Here is a 13,869-nt window from a genome sequence, read left to right as displayed (position 1 = left end):
CTCTGAGATATTTTCAGTCTGGAAAGATGAATCTGTCGGGCTTCAGGCTGCTTCTCACTTTAAGCAGTTCATGCTGTAGCTGATGGACCAAAAATGACATTTGATATTTTAGACATTCAGCTGCTGACTCTGAAGCCAACAGGCTCTTGAGTGTGGATGATTGTGTTGGTACTGGATGCTGTGATCAAACAGCTGTTCTGATCTGTCTTCATTCATGCCTGTTGTTATTAAGCCTCCTAAGCTCCAAACCAGTAAAAGCAATCTTTGGAGGCAACACCCTTTTTAGTACTTTGCTGTATTTGTTTGTGATTGTGTGACACTGAACCACAGTGCTATGTATATCCTCTGTAACACTCAGACGTTTCCAGATCAGTGTTTCCCCCTCAGCTGTTTCTCACTATAGAGTCTTTCCTCTGTAACAATGAGGCACCAGCAGAGCATATCTGGCTCCCAGTCTGTGGCTGATAGTGCCCCCTGCTGTTAATAACAGGAACAGTGTAACCTTGTATGGAGCTCATAGTGATGGTCTGAAGATTGCTGCTGCAAGGCAGTAATTTGTATCCATGTGTGCTGTCTATTCTGAGCATATGCAGTTATGTGAGCTCTCAGGTTTTATGTATCAGGACATAATTAAAAACAATCAGGTCCTTAGTAGGTCTTAATATGAGGTAAATATAAAACATGAAGTGTTTGTGAGGTTCATCTGCAGCACCTTTGTCTCTGTGAAATGTTTGCTAATTTAACATTTTCCCTCCTAAACAGGAAGGAGTTTGTGGAGGCCTATGTGAATCATGCCTTCAACACATCAGTGGAGAGTCTGTTCCAGGAGTTCAAGCGAGGCTTCTTCCTGGTGTGTGAGCAGGATTTGGTGAGGCTGTTTCGACCAGAGGAGCTGCAGGGAGTGCTGGTCGGCCAGGACGTGCATGACTGGGAAAAGTTCAAACAGGTACAGTCAGCCAAACAGACACAGGCTGTAGTTTCACAGCTGTCCTGTAGCACAATAACTGTGTACTGCATACTGTCAAAAGCATTCAGTCGGCTGCTTTAACACAAATATGAACTTGAGTCACATCTCAGTCTTAATCCAGACTTTTGTATGATAGTATAATATAATAGTCAGCCCACCCTTCGCAGCTATAACTGCTTCCACTCTTCTGGGAAAGCTTTCCACAAGGTTTAGGTGTGTTTATGGGAATTTTTTGACTATTCTTCCAGAGGTGCATTTATGGTGTCAGACACTGATGTTGGAGGAGAAGGCCTGGCTCACAGTTGCTGCTCTAATTCATCCCAAAGATGTTCTATCAGGTTGAGGTCAGGACTCTGTGCAGGCTAGTCCAGTTCTTCTACACCAAACTCACTCATCCATGTCTTTATGGACCTTGTATTGTGCACTGGTGCCCAGCCATGTGCACACATGCCCACACTTTACACTTGGCACAGTGCAGTCAGACAAGTACTTCTGGCAACCACCAAACCCTGACACATCCATCGGATTGCCAGTCAGAGAAGTGTGATTCGTCACTCCAGTAAACACATCTCCACTGCTTTAGAGTTCAGTGTTGAGATGCTTAAATCACTCCATCTGACGCTTTGCATTGTGTTTGTCAGTGTAAGGCTGGGATGCAGCTGCTCAGCCATGGAAACCAATGAAGTTTGGACATCTGTAACAACAGCAGACTGCAGATATTGGTGACTTAAGTGCACTATGAGCCTTAGCATCAGCTGACTAGCTGTCATTTCCAATTACTTCCACTTTGTTATAATATCACTAACAGCTGACTATGGAATATTTAATAGCGAGGAAATTTCATGACTGGACTTGTTGCACTGGTGCATCCTATCACATTACCATGCTGGAATTCATTCAGTTCCTGAGAGCGACTCGTCCTTTCACACATGTTTGTAGAAGTAGTCTGCATGCCTAGGTGCTTGATCTAATACACCTGTGTCCATGGAAGTGATTGGAACACATTAATTGAATGATTTGGATGTGTTAGGGAATACTTTTGGCAACATAGTGTATGCCTGACCTTACAAACTCTATGATTATAACAGTCATTTTCACTGTTTTCAGAACACAAGTTATGGTTGGAGATATCATGACCGCCACCCCACCATACAGATGTTTTGGGAGGTATTTGATGAACTAACTGAAGAGCAGAGGAAAGATTTCCTTCGTAAGTACTTGCTGAAGCCTCCGTTATGATATGTTACTGAAATCACACTGTATCATATAAAACATTAGATTTTTCTGCGCTTTACCAAGATACATTAGAGAGCAGCATTGTTCTGATTAATATACTGTAAAGCTGCTTCTAGCTGGTGGACTGAGCCGCCTCACCTTTCACCTGGCTCACGTCACACACCTGGAGAGACTCGACCTCCACCTGTGTTGCCTCACGCGAGATGATCTAGAGGCTCTGAGTCAGTTGCTACCAATCTCACACGCCGGACACTAATCGCATGCTCGCTGCAGCAGTCATGTGACTCGTTGTTTTTCAGTCCAGGTGCTGCCCTCTCTCACTGCACTGACCGAGCTTGATGTGTCATCCAATAAGGAAGTGGGAGGTGTGGTCCACCTGCTGGTCTCCGCCCTCCCTGCGACACAAATGAGGAGGCTGCCATTCAACAGCTGCTACATGAGCAACGAGTCCTTCACTGCTCTGGGTAACACACACACACACACACACACACTTGTTTATTTATAGAAGTTTTCCTTCAAGTCATTCTCCCTGAATACCTCTTCCACCCTCTAGCCTGAAATGGTGAAAACTTTGTGTTTATGCATCAGCCCTGGCGGTGTCCTATCTGCGCACGGTGGATATTTCCTGGTGTAAAGTGGTTGGCGGTCACTTGGCGCTCCTGCTGGATGCTCTGCAGCCATCAGTCGTCAGCGAGCTCCGTCTTTGCAGCTGCGAGCTCACCACTGATGACATGCAACATCTGGGTAACTAACACACAATGACATTATACTTTTTCTTTTTTGGTCTGTAGTGGATCATTAGGCTGCATAAATGTATATTAAGACAAGTAAAGCCTGAAGGAAATTGATATTTCTTTCATTTATTTCATGCTGCCAGCATCTGTAGCTGTCGTATAAAACAAAACAATGAAACTATTCGGTGTTATTTTTGTCTCCATCAGAAACATTGCGAACAAAACAGTAAAGTGAACAGGCATAAAGTGATCAGTTATCAATGGGTCCTCTTCCTCTGTGCAGCTGCCGTGTGCAGACGGGGCTGTCTCTCCTCACTCCGTGCACTGGATCTGTCCTACAACAGCTTGGTGGGAGACAACGGTTGGTGCAGTCTGTTTGCAGCAGGAGGTCTGGGCTCTCTGGAAGACGTGGATGTCAGTTTGCGACCTTCAACCTCTGCTCCGTGCTCAGCCTGGCTGCCCGCTCTGCTCCGAGCTCTGCCTCAAATGCCGGCGCTGGCTCGACTGGCCATGCAGAGGTGGACAGCTGACTGTCAGGAGAGAGAGCAGCTGAGGTACTGTCTGAAAAAGAGGAGCGTCCTGCTGGAAAGGGATCCAGATTTACAAGACACATCATCAACATGTAAAGGGAACAGTCAGGAGAGCCTAGAAGAGAGTCAGCCTGAGGAGATTGGAGCGGACCGCACTGGAATTTACTGTCAAAGAGCGACCCACTTTGTTGCTTTATTATTATTTTTTTAAGTCTCTGTTACCACAAGAAGGTCAGTGTTGACGTCAGCTGCATCACGTCTGATGTAAACTGTGTCACACGTGATGGTTTCAGGGAATACTGGGAACTTACAGAGTTAAGCACAGCTGGTGTGGGTTATCATATTTGTCGTCTCTCACCTTGGCTGCAGGGTCTGGGTCTTTCCAATGCAGCAGTCCTAACACTTGAGACACACATGCCGAGAAGTGGGGATACCTGGAAATGGACAAAGGCTTTCAGCAGAGTTTTAAAGCAGCTATTCAGGAAAAGAGCTGTGAATTATCTGCATACCTTGTTAGGTAATCAGCTATTTTGGGGTTCTTTAACAAATCAACCAAAAGGTCGACTGAGTATTTTCTCGTCAGAGTACCTTCACCGTTCACGATGATGTTGAGCACAAGCTGGAGCGTTTGATGGATGTTCTTTGCATCAAAGAGCTACGAGGAAATCCCAGAGATTAGAGACAGGATATTATGTGAATCAGCATGAATGTTGTTTGTTGTTCAACAGATAAAAACAAGAAGAGAAAATAGAAACAAAGTAAAAAAGGAACAATTGTTTCTGCTGTTAAGAAAAAAAAATTGAGTCATGGCAGAGACCTGCAGAAGTCTTGAGTCTCATTTGATGACATTTTGTCAGATTGCCTTGTAATTTAAAAAAAACAAAACTGTTTTTTGAGCAAAAGTTCTCCAGGTTTTTTTGGAGTTCTTTCAAAGTTTTCTTATTTTTGGACGTTAGCTGCTTTTTCACTCTTTTTCAGTCCAGTCTGTGCATCTGAACATTTACAGAAAGATTTCTTTGTTTCGTCTTTAGACACTTTGTTAAACGCAGATCCCAGCAGAGTTCGCCTACCTTCTCTCCAACCTTCTCAGGTTTTGTGGATATTATACATGGTTATGCTGAGAATATGTCGGCTACTTTCCACTGGAAATGCCTTTTGGTTAAACTGTCAGCGAGGAATTTGCACTGTTACATTTTTATATAACTTTAATGCAAAAAAAACAGCTGCTTGTTTAAGTGAAAATACACTGATGGGGTTTTTTTCTATTCATGAACAGGAGTGTGATCAGTTTAATAAAAGAAAAAATAACCATAACCAAGATATGAGGGGAAATCTTGGACAAATACAAGCAGACTGGAGCAGCCAGCGTTCAAAACACCGACGTTCAAGGTAACAGAAGGTTCCCGAGCCACATCCACCCAGCTGGTTTCTGTGTTTCTTGTGTATTTGTGTACACTGTGACTTCATGGCTGTCTTGGGCTCCAGCTCTTGTTTTGGTGTCTCATTAATTTGATTTAATGTCCTGCTTAGTGATAACATCACTCTTGGCCTCCCTGCACTGGCTTCCAATTGAATTTAGGATTCATTTTAAAGTTCTTTTATTGGTTTTTAAATCTTTAAATGGTCTGGCACCTGCTGAAGCCCTATGTCCCCACTCGTTCGCTCCGGTCAGCTGAGCAGCTGTTGCTCTCAGTCCCCAAATCACGGCTGAAACTGAGAGGAGACCGAGCGTTCTCTATCGTGGCTCCTAAGCTTTGGAATAATCTTCCTCTTCACATTAGGCAATCGACATCAGTGCTGGTTTTTAAATCCAGATTGAAAAAGCATTTTTATTCACTGGCTTTTGACTCAGTGGTTGACTGACTTGTATTTTATTGTTTTTCGCTATGTTTATTATTGTATCGTATTTATTATTCTTATGGTATCTATTATGTTTCTATTGTTCAGCAGTTTGGTCAGCCTTGTGTGTTTTTAAAGTGCTATATAAATAAACAATGATGATGATGATGAACATAGTAACGTGTGTTGGGTTGCTCTGTCTTCAGACTCACTGTCAGACTGATTAGACAGTGAGTCTGAAGGTGAGAGTCCTCACTGCCCACGCCTGTCTTTGGGTCTGACCAACACCGTTTCCTGTGTGTCATTCCCCCCTCGCCTTCCCCCCATCCGTCCTGTCTGCACTGACCTCTCCAATAAAGACAAAAGGCCTCATTTTCTGAAACTCTTCCTATCCCATCACCTTGCGAAGAATCACTTCACCATGTTGATTAATAAGGACGGTGGGAATGGTTTGAAGTCTCGTCACAGAAAATGTGCCAAAGGCAAAGAATCTGAGCTTGAAATAAAATGAAATGAAAGATCAGCCCCACACAGGGGTTAAATTCAGATGGAAACTCTTATCACACAAAGAGAACAAGCGAATAAATATATCTGAGTGTGGCCCCTCGACTGTCACAGTGTAGCTGACATTTGATCTTATCATGTGTTAAAGCTATTTTAATTACTGAAGAGAACCAGTGTCAAACTCAGCCCAAGTATGGTTGTACGTTAATCCTTAAAGCAACAACGTTTTTAAAGTTGCAGCGTCATTTTTACACCACACCTAAAATCCCACTAATCGTCCGGGCTCTTCACCCTATGACCACACGCTGGGGTATCTAACACCACATGACCCAAATGGAAACTATGTCAGCTGAAAGAAACCCATCGAAATGTGCAACACTTAAAACTTTGCCTGATTGGAGCATGGCTTCAAATACAGCCCTGAAAACAGACAGGCGGTCGTTGGCATTTCGTTACAAAGTTTCCTTGTTCAAAACTTCTGCTTCATTATAGCAACCGAGTGACTGGGATCTACGAGCTGAGCTTGTGTAAGATGTCTGACACTGGAAGCTCAGGTGAGCGGCCATGAAACATGTTTAAAGAACGGCAGCTGTTTTATCATAATTCTGTGGAGAGCTTCATCCTAATGAGGGCTCATGTCCTGAGCAGGGATGCAGAGGAGGAGGAGGAAGGTCCTGGACACATCAGTGGCTTATGTGCGTGGAGAGGAGAACCTGGCCGGCTGGAGGCCCAGAGGAGATAGCCTCATCCTAGAGCACCAGTGGGAGCTGGAGAAGATGGAGCAGCTGCAGGAGGTGGGGCCTTAAAAGATTCATAAAGAAATAAATCTGTTTAATATCGTAGCTAATATCGTAATATCGTTAATATCATTGAGGGAAAAATGACTTTTCAGCTCAAAGACCAAAGTGCTATTCTAAAAAGTTTTTTCTTAGAGTACAGACTTTACATGACTAACCTCCCCTCTTCTCCCCACCTCACATTCGCCCCCATCTTTCGTCCAGGTGGAAAAGACCCGTCACCTTCTGGGAGAGGCGGCTCCCGTGGGAACAGCTCCCACCACCAAGTCCCTGAGTGAGTCTCTGTCCCCCAGCGTGAGCTCCGGCACTCTGTCCACATCCACCTCCGTCTCCTCGCAGATCTCCAGCACCACCTTTGAAAGCGTGAGAAGGAGCTGGCCACCAAGGTGAGAAAAACGTGGGCTTAGTGGGCGTTCTTGTTGCTGCCTTCTTCCTTCTCTGCTCGGAGCTGATCGGTCTTGTTCCTGTTGTGTTGTAGTGCCTGCGCCTTCTGACACACACCTTCAATACTGAATACAAGCAGCTGGTGAACAGCATCAGTGACTGCAAGGTGAGAAATAATACAAAGAAATAAAAAAATAGCCTTTCTGTGTCACATCAGGGAGTTCCTATATTGACGTCTACCTCATCCTGCTGTTGTTTCACTTCAGCTTTCTCTCATCTCACCGATCGGACGTGATCCATCCGTGACGAGCTTCAGCAGTGCCACCCTCACCCCTTCCTCTACCTGCCCCTCTCTCTCGGACTCGCGCTGTGGCTCCATGGGCCAGAAGTAAACATATTTTTAGGAACATTGACCTCGATCTGCAAACGGTTATTGACAGGTTATCTATTTGATTCTAACTTGGTGTGATTTGTGTTAAAGGACCCCTGAGAACAGCTCACGTGCCTCCAGTCCCTCCTGCTCAGACTGTGAAAACTTCCCGATGGTTCCCACTCTGGAGACCTCCTACCTTGCGCGGGCTGCAAAAGAACGAGTTCCTGAACTTGGTGCCTGATATTGAAGAAATGCGACCAGGGTGAGTAATGCCATATTAACCCAAATACTGTCACTATGACATGTGTCTCACAGACCAAATGTAAGTCGACACTCATGTTCTCTAGTTCAAGCAGAAATGATGTGGATCGATTCAAATTCCTGAGCCTGGATGATTTCAGCTGGAAACAAACCAACTCTGCTTCTTCCTCAGATAATTCAATTCAATTCAATTCAATTTTATTTATATAGCGCCAAATCACAACAAAAGTCACCTCAAGGTGCTTCATAGATACAGAGAAAAACCCAACAATCATATGACCCCTTATGAGCAAGCACTTTGGCGACAGTGGGAAGTAAAAACTCCCTTTTAACAGGAAGAAACCTCCAGCAGAACCAGGCTCAGGGAGGGGCGGGGCCATCTGCTGCGACCGGTTGGGGTGAGAGAAGGAAAACAGGAGAAAGACATGCTGTGGAAGAGAGACAGAGGTTAATAACAGATATGATTCAATGCAGAGAGGTCTATTAATGCATAGTGAGTGAGAAAGGTGACTGGAAAGGAAAAACTCAATGCATCATGGGAATCCCCGGCAACTATGCAAGTTGTAAACAGTTGTAGGATTAAAGATTATTGAATGTACAGAATGATTATTTACACAGAGCTATACAGTAGTGCAGTTAAGATAAGTGAGGGTGTAGATAGTTTCTACAGAGGCTATATAAAGTGCTAGTGGTTGTGAGTGGTGGTTCACTCCATGTTATTATTGTGTGTTTGAGGGTACAGTTGTCCATTGTGGGGGTGTGTATGTTCAGTGCATGAGTTTAACGTGGGTCAGATGTCAGGAGGCAGAGTTCAGGAGTCTGACAGCTGTGGGGAAGTAGCTGTTCCGGTACCTGGTGGTCTTAGTCCGGAGGCTCCTGTGGCGCCTCCCAGAGGGCAGGAGGGTGAAGAGTCCATGTGATGGGTGACTGGGGTCTTTGATGATTTTCCCAGCCCTTTTCAGACACCGCTTCCTGTAGATGTCCTTTATGGCAGGAAGTGGTGCTCCGGCGATGCGCTGGGCAGTTTTCACGACCCTCTGCAACGCCTTCCGGTCCGAGGCAGAGCAGTTCCCGTACCAGACTGTTATACAGTTGGTCAGGATGCTCTCGATGGTGCAGCGATAGAAGTTCACCAGGATGTCTGAGGACAGGTGGTTCTTCCTCAGAGTCCTCAAGAAGAAGAGGCGCTGGTGAGCCTTCTTGACCAGCTTGGAGCAGTTGGTCGTCCAGGTGAGATCCTCGGAGATGTGGACTCCCAGGAACTTGAAGCTGCTCACACGCTCCACAGCCGTCCCCTTAATGTGGATGGGTGGATGTGGGTCAGCATTCCTCCTGTAGTCCACGATGAGCTCCTTGGTCTTCTCGGTGTTAAGCAGCAGGTTGTTTGTGTCGCACCACTCAGCCAGACGATCCACCTCCTCCCTGTAGGCGGCCTCATCGTTGTCACTGATGAGGCCAATCACCGTGGTGTCATCTGCAAACTTAATGATGGTGTTGGAACCATCAGCAGGTCTGCAGTCGTGGGTGAAGAGGGAGTAGAGGAAAGGGCTCATCACACAGCCTTGTGGTACACCGGTGTTCATTGTGATGGTAGATGAGCAGTGGTTATCCAGCCGGACATGTTGGGGGCGGTTGGTCAGGAAGTCCAGTAACCATTTGCAGATGAGGGAACTGATGCTCAGGTCTGTCAGTTTCCTGATGAGTTGTGAGGGGTGGATTGTATTGAATGCTGAACTGAAGTCTATAAACAGCATTCTGGCGTAGGTGTTGTTGTTGTCCAGGTGTGAGAGGACAGAGTGCAGTGCGATGGAGACTGCATCCTCTGTGCTCCTGTTCTGGCGGTATGCAAATTGGTGGGGGTCCAGGGTGGGGGGGAGACAGGATTTGAAGTGTGCTAGGACCAGCTGCTCTAAGCACTTAGCTATTTACAGTTCATAACAAGAGACAAGGCACCATTTCTCTCCTTTGTGTTCCAGTCATCACAGCAGATTAAACTTTTAAAATATTTGCAAATAGTATAAAGAAATATATAAAGAAGTAAAACAGTAATTTATTAATACTTAGAAATACTAAAACTTACATTTGTCAGCAAAAACTGCTGCCATCTGAACCGAAACGTTACAAACCAGCTTACCCACAATCTGTGTATTTTTCTATGCTGGCTACTTAAATTGGCATCCAACAAGCTATTTGCTTTAATCTTTTATTAGACAAAGGCTGACTGGTTAGTTCAAGCTTCAACTGCATCCAAAGGACTGAAAATGTTTTAACACAGTGACTGAACTTGATTGAAGTCTCCGTAGTTTGTTGAATCTGTTTCGAGTGACTTATTTTCACAATTCCAGGAATTTTTAAAAGGCACCAAAAAGCATTACAACGCTGAGCTCGAGTCTGTGGACTTCAAAGGAAATGCAGAGGAGGCCAGGGTCCACATCAACAGCTGGGTGGAGAAGCAGACACAAGGTAAGCATAATGTAACTTTAAATGATCTCCACTGTAAATCCTTGGGGATCAGTTGTGTTGTGTTCAGTTGAGACATTATTACCGGATTGTCCACCGTCCACATTATTTTCTGTTTCCAGTTCTTCCAGTCTAATTTCTATTCAGTATTAAGCAGCACTATCTCTGGGTTTTACTGTTTGGTTTCATGCTATTAATAAAACCATCACAGCAGTATGTTGCTGTAAATAGCAGGCCAATTCTTCTATTCTTATTATATTATGTGATGGGTACTTCTACTTTGATCACTTGTGTCTTTAACATATTTTTATTTTTCAGGCCCATTTAGGATTGGCTGCTATATGATTCAATGCAGAGACGTCTATTAATACATAGTGAGTGAGAAAGGTGACTGGAAAGGAAAAACTCAATGCATCATGGGAATCCCCGGCAGCCTACGTCTATTGCAGCATAACTAAGGGAGGATTCAGGGTCACCTGGTCCAGCCCTAACTATATGCTTTACCAAAGAGGAAAGTTTTAAGCCTAATCTTAAAAGTAGAGATAGTGTCTGTCTCCTGAATCCAAACTGGAAGCTGATTCCACAGAAGAGGGGCCTGAAAACTGGATTCTACCTGGTGCGCTGTGCTGATCATGCGTGTTCATATACGTGGCAACAGCAGACGTGCGTAGATCAACAATGGGTAATATGGAGTGCAGGAGAGAGTACGACCATGCAGCGTTAAAAGCGTGGAAGTACTTATATTACTTCAAGTGTTATTCTGTAAAAAGTGGCACAAACATTAGCGTCCGTTGTACACTCTGCGAAAAATTACACTTCAAATCTGAACAAGCACCTAGCACGCTACCATGGGAACGGAAATTCACAGAGAAACCACCAGATCCCCCACTGATATGACCACCGGCCCCACTCCTGCTAAACAGGTGAAAATAGATTTTTTCACATAGTTTTTTTTTAAAAACTGTTGTATAGAATTACATTTTTGCTTGATGCGATTTCCCTAAAATTAAGAGATTAAAAATAATAAAACAATTTTTAAAAAGAGACTTTTCCATTTGACTGAATTTTTATATGATGGATTATGCATAAAAATAGAACTGGGCTGAAAGGTCTATTGCTTTATTAAGTATTCAGGTGTGTACCAAAAAGTAACTAAGTAATAAGTAAATAATTACTTTTGAAATTAAGTAATCAGTAATGTAACGGTATAACATTTTTTGAGAAGTAATCAGTAATAAGTAACTAATTACTTTTTTCCAAGTAACTTGAACAACACTGATCCACACACAAACACTAGAGAACAATCAGCCACCGCTTCTATTCTTACAAACGTCACAATTTGCAATAATAACAGTTTGAATGTTTTTATTCACATGAAAGTGTTTCTACATATGAATCATTAACAACTGTCAGATTTAATGTGATTTCTAAACAGAGAAAATCTCAGCTTTGTGTTTTGTGTTCGCATTAGACCTGATATAACAAAGGAAAGAAAGAAAAGATTTTTTTCTCATCAAAGTTTATAAATCAAGTGTACAGTTAGCTTTGATTTAGAAGCAGCGCAGTATGAAAGAGATGTTTCACAGAACATTTACCAGAGACAGACGCTGACTAATATGCTACAGTTCATCTTTATTCTTTTCTAGTTGTGTTAGTGTTGCCATAACTCTGCATAGGTTCTCTTCATTGTGATTGATTTCTGCAGCTGTTGTCTCAAAGTACTTATTCATGTACTCCTTGCCGGCTCCCACGAAAGTCTGTAGGTCATCCATTAAATCCAGCACTGGTGTAAGCAGTGATGTAAAACGTTTCACTGACTTCAAAAGTTCGTACAAAGGATCCATGAGACGTTTAACATCATCAAGGACAGCAGGAACATAGGCTTTGTCTAAATTATTTTCAGCCTGGAGGACAAAAATAAACCAAATTAATGTAACAAAATATACAAAAGTATGTAGTGTAAAGAGTGCAAACAGACTTTTGTATGATGGGAAATTGTTTTTTTGTTTTAGTTGTCATAGCAAAGCATGTTTTTCTGTTTGGAGTCTGTCAACATCCATGTCATTGACAGACTCACCTTCCTTCTTGCTGTTTCCTTTTGTAATTTTTCAACGTTTCCTTTCAGCTCCTCCTGCAAAACCAGAAAGAACGTCAACAAACATGCGTGCGAAACATGTAACTGGGACAAAATGAGCATTTTAAAAGTAAGGAGAAAAGCTTAACCAGTGATCGGACGGTCATGATTTAATGGTAAAGGTGGTTAATTAAAAGTTACATTCTTTATTAAAACAACAACAACAAAAAGAAAGTTAACAGTCAGTTTACCAGTTCGCCCTTGTTTATCAGTGAACTTGAAAGATGGAGCAGACACAGCAAAATCCTAACTAAGCCTTCGGTAGTTGTGACACCACTCATGGTCAACTGTGCCGCTGCCATCAAAGTTTCTGAAACACATGAGAAAGTATCAATAAGGATTTAAGGAAATAAAGATTTGTAAAGAAATGTACAAAGAGAACTTTCTAAGTTTAAGAGATGTTGCATGAAAATCTGCCTGCAATATGTTTTGAGTCAAAGCACCTCTTTCATTTGAATTCCAAAAAGTCACGTTCTGCTTACATGAAAATATCAGCTTCTTTTACATGAACTACTGTGACCTTGAAAGACCTTCCACAGTGAAAAAAACGAAACAGAGACTATATTCAGAATATGCATGTGTGTGCATGGATTTATACTAGCTGTCTGTGTATCCTAAATGCACAGACACTGTGGGTACATCAGGGAGTGCATCTGAGATCAGATATAAGATAAGATAAGATAAGAATAAATCGTTATTGTCATTGCACATTCATATTTGGTACAATAGTACAATGGAATTGGAAACTGTCCCACATCGGCACTAAACACAACTAAACACAACACAACATGTAGTGGATTTTTAAAAAGTGAAAATAAAAAAAGGATGAATTAATAAATGACACAATGAATGTTTATTGCACATAAAACTAAAACTAAAACCTCTGGAAAAGGCTGCTGCTGCCATCGCTTGTAAAAGTGGACCAAGTGCTCAGCTTGAGAAAAAGTTGAGAAAACAGAGAAATTTGGAACAATAGATTTTTAAAAATGCTGCAAATGCTTTATATACAAAGTGACTCAACCCACAGGGAACACAGTCAGATGTGAGTCGCCCTTTCACTTTTGTTTTCAACAAAGTGTTTCTGTCCAGGGTGTACCCCGCCTCTCACCCTATGATAGCTGGGATAGGCTCCAGCGCCCCCGCGACTCTGAACAGGATAAGCTGAAGCGAATGGATGGATGGATGGTGTCATGGCTACTGAACGGACCCACGCGCAGACAGTTCTTTCAACGAAACAAAAAGGGGATTTATTTACAATAGGGATCACCTTAGTGCAAAATATATGTACAGTGAGTTGGGAGGGGGTCCAGGGCTCCAGGGAGAGAAGGGGGGGGGAATCCACACACACGCTTCCTCTTCCACTCAGTCACCGCCACCGTTCCTCCGCACACACGCACTCCTCTTCAGCCGCACTCGCTCCAACACTCCACACACTGCCCCACTTGGACAGGTCCGGTGATTCGGTCCAGAATCTACAGACAGAAGGTCAAGGTTAGTTCCACAACATAAAACACGTGTAAGCGATCCTTCTTTGAATATGCCGCGAGCACGAACTCAGGTGGTTCGACGTTCCAGCGGTGAGCTGCTCTGTGCCACTGCCTTAAATAGCAGCTGGGGAAATCAGCCGGATCAGCCGCAGGTGGACACCAT

General features: G+C 43.4%; 3 long non-coding RNA genes across 3 annotated transcripts; 2 read left to right on the top strand and 1 right to left on the bottom strand.

Moving 5' to 3' along the window:
* Nucleotides 1–2,728: 2,728 nt before the first annotated feature.
* LOC112433460 (uncharacterized) lies at nucleotides 2,729–5,482 on the top strand. The gene is made up of 2 exons (XR_013098868.1): nucleotides 2,729–2,947; nucleotides 3,221–5,482. It is a non-coding gene; the product is annotated as an uncharacterized LOC112433460 (long non-coding RNA).
* A 1,779-nt stretch (nucleotides 5,483–7,261) lies between these two features.
* LOC112433463 (uncharacterized) lies at nucleotides 7,262–10,414 on the top strand. Its single transcript, XR_003023520.2, has 3 exons — nucleotides 7,262–7,379; nucleotides 7,473–7,626; nucleotides 9,971–10,414. It is a non-coding gene; the product is annotated as an uncharacterized LOC112433463 (long non-coding RNA).
* Nucleotides 10,415–10,921: 507 nt separating this feature from the next.
* Nucleotides 10,922–13,753, bottom strand: LOC143419143 (uncharacterized). The gene is made up of 3 exons (XR_013099120.1): nucleotides 13,328–13,753; nucleotides 12,411–12,529; nucleotides 10,922–12,216 (listed from the first exon to the last, which is right to left on the bottom strand). It is a non-coding gene; the product is annotated as an uncharacterized LOC143419143 (long non-coding RNA).
* Nucleotides 13,754–13,869: the final 116 nt, after the last annotated feature.

The sequence above is a fragment of the Maylandia zebra genome, linkage group LG6 (assembly GCF_041146795.1).
Source record: "Maylandia zebra isolate NMK-2024a linkage group LG6, Mzebra_GT3a, whole genome shotgun sequence".
In the NCBI taxonomy this organism is placed as follows: domain Eukaryota; kingdom Metazoa; phylum Chordata; class Actinopteri; order Cichliformes; family Cichlidae; genus Maylandia; species Maylandia zebra.
The sequence above is the reverse complement of the archived record's forward strand: the minus strand, read 5'-3'. Positions and strand labels throughout refer to the sequence as shown.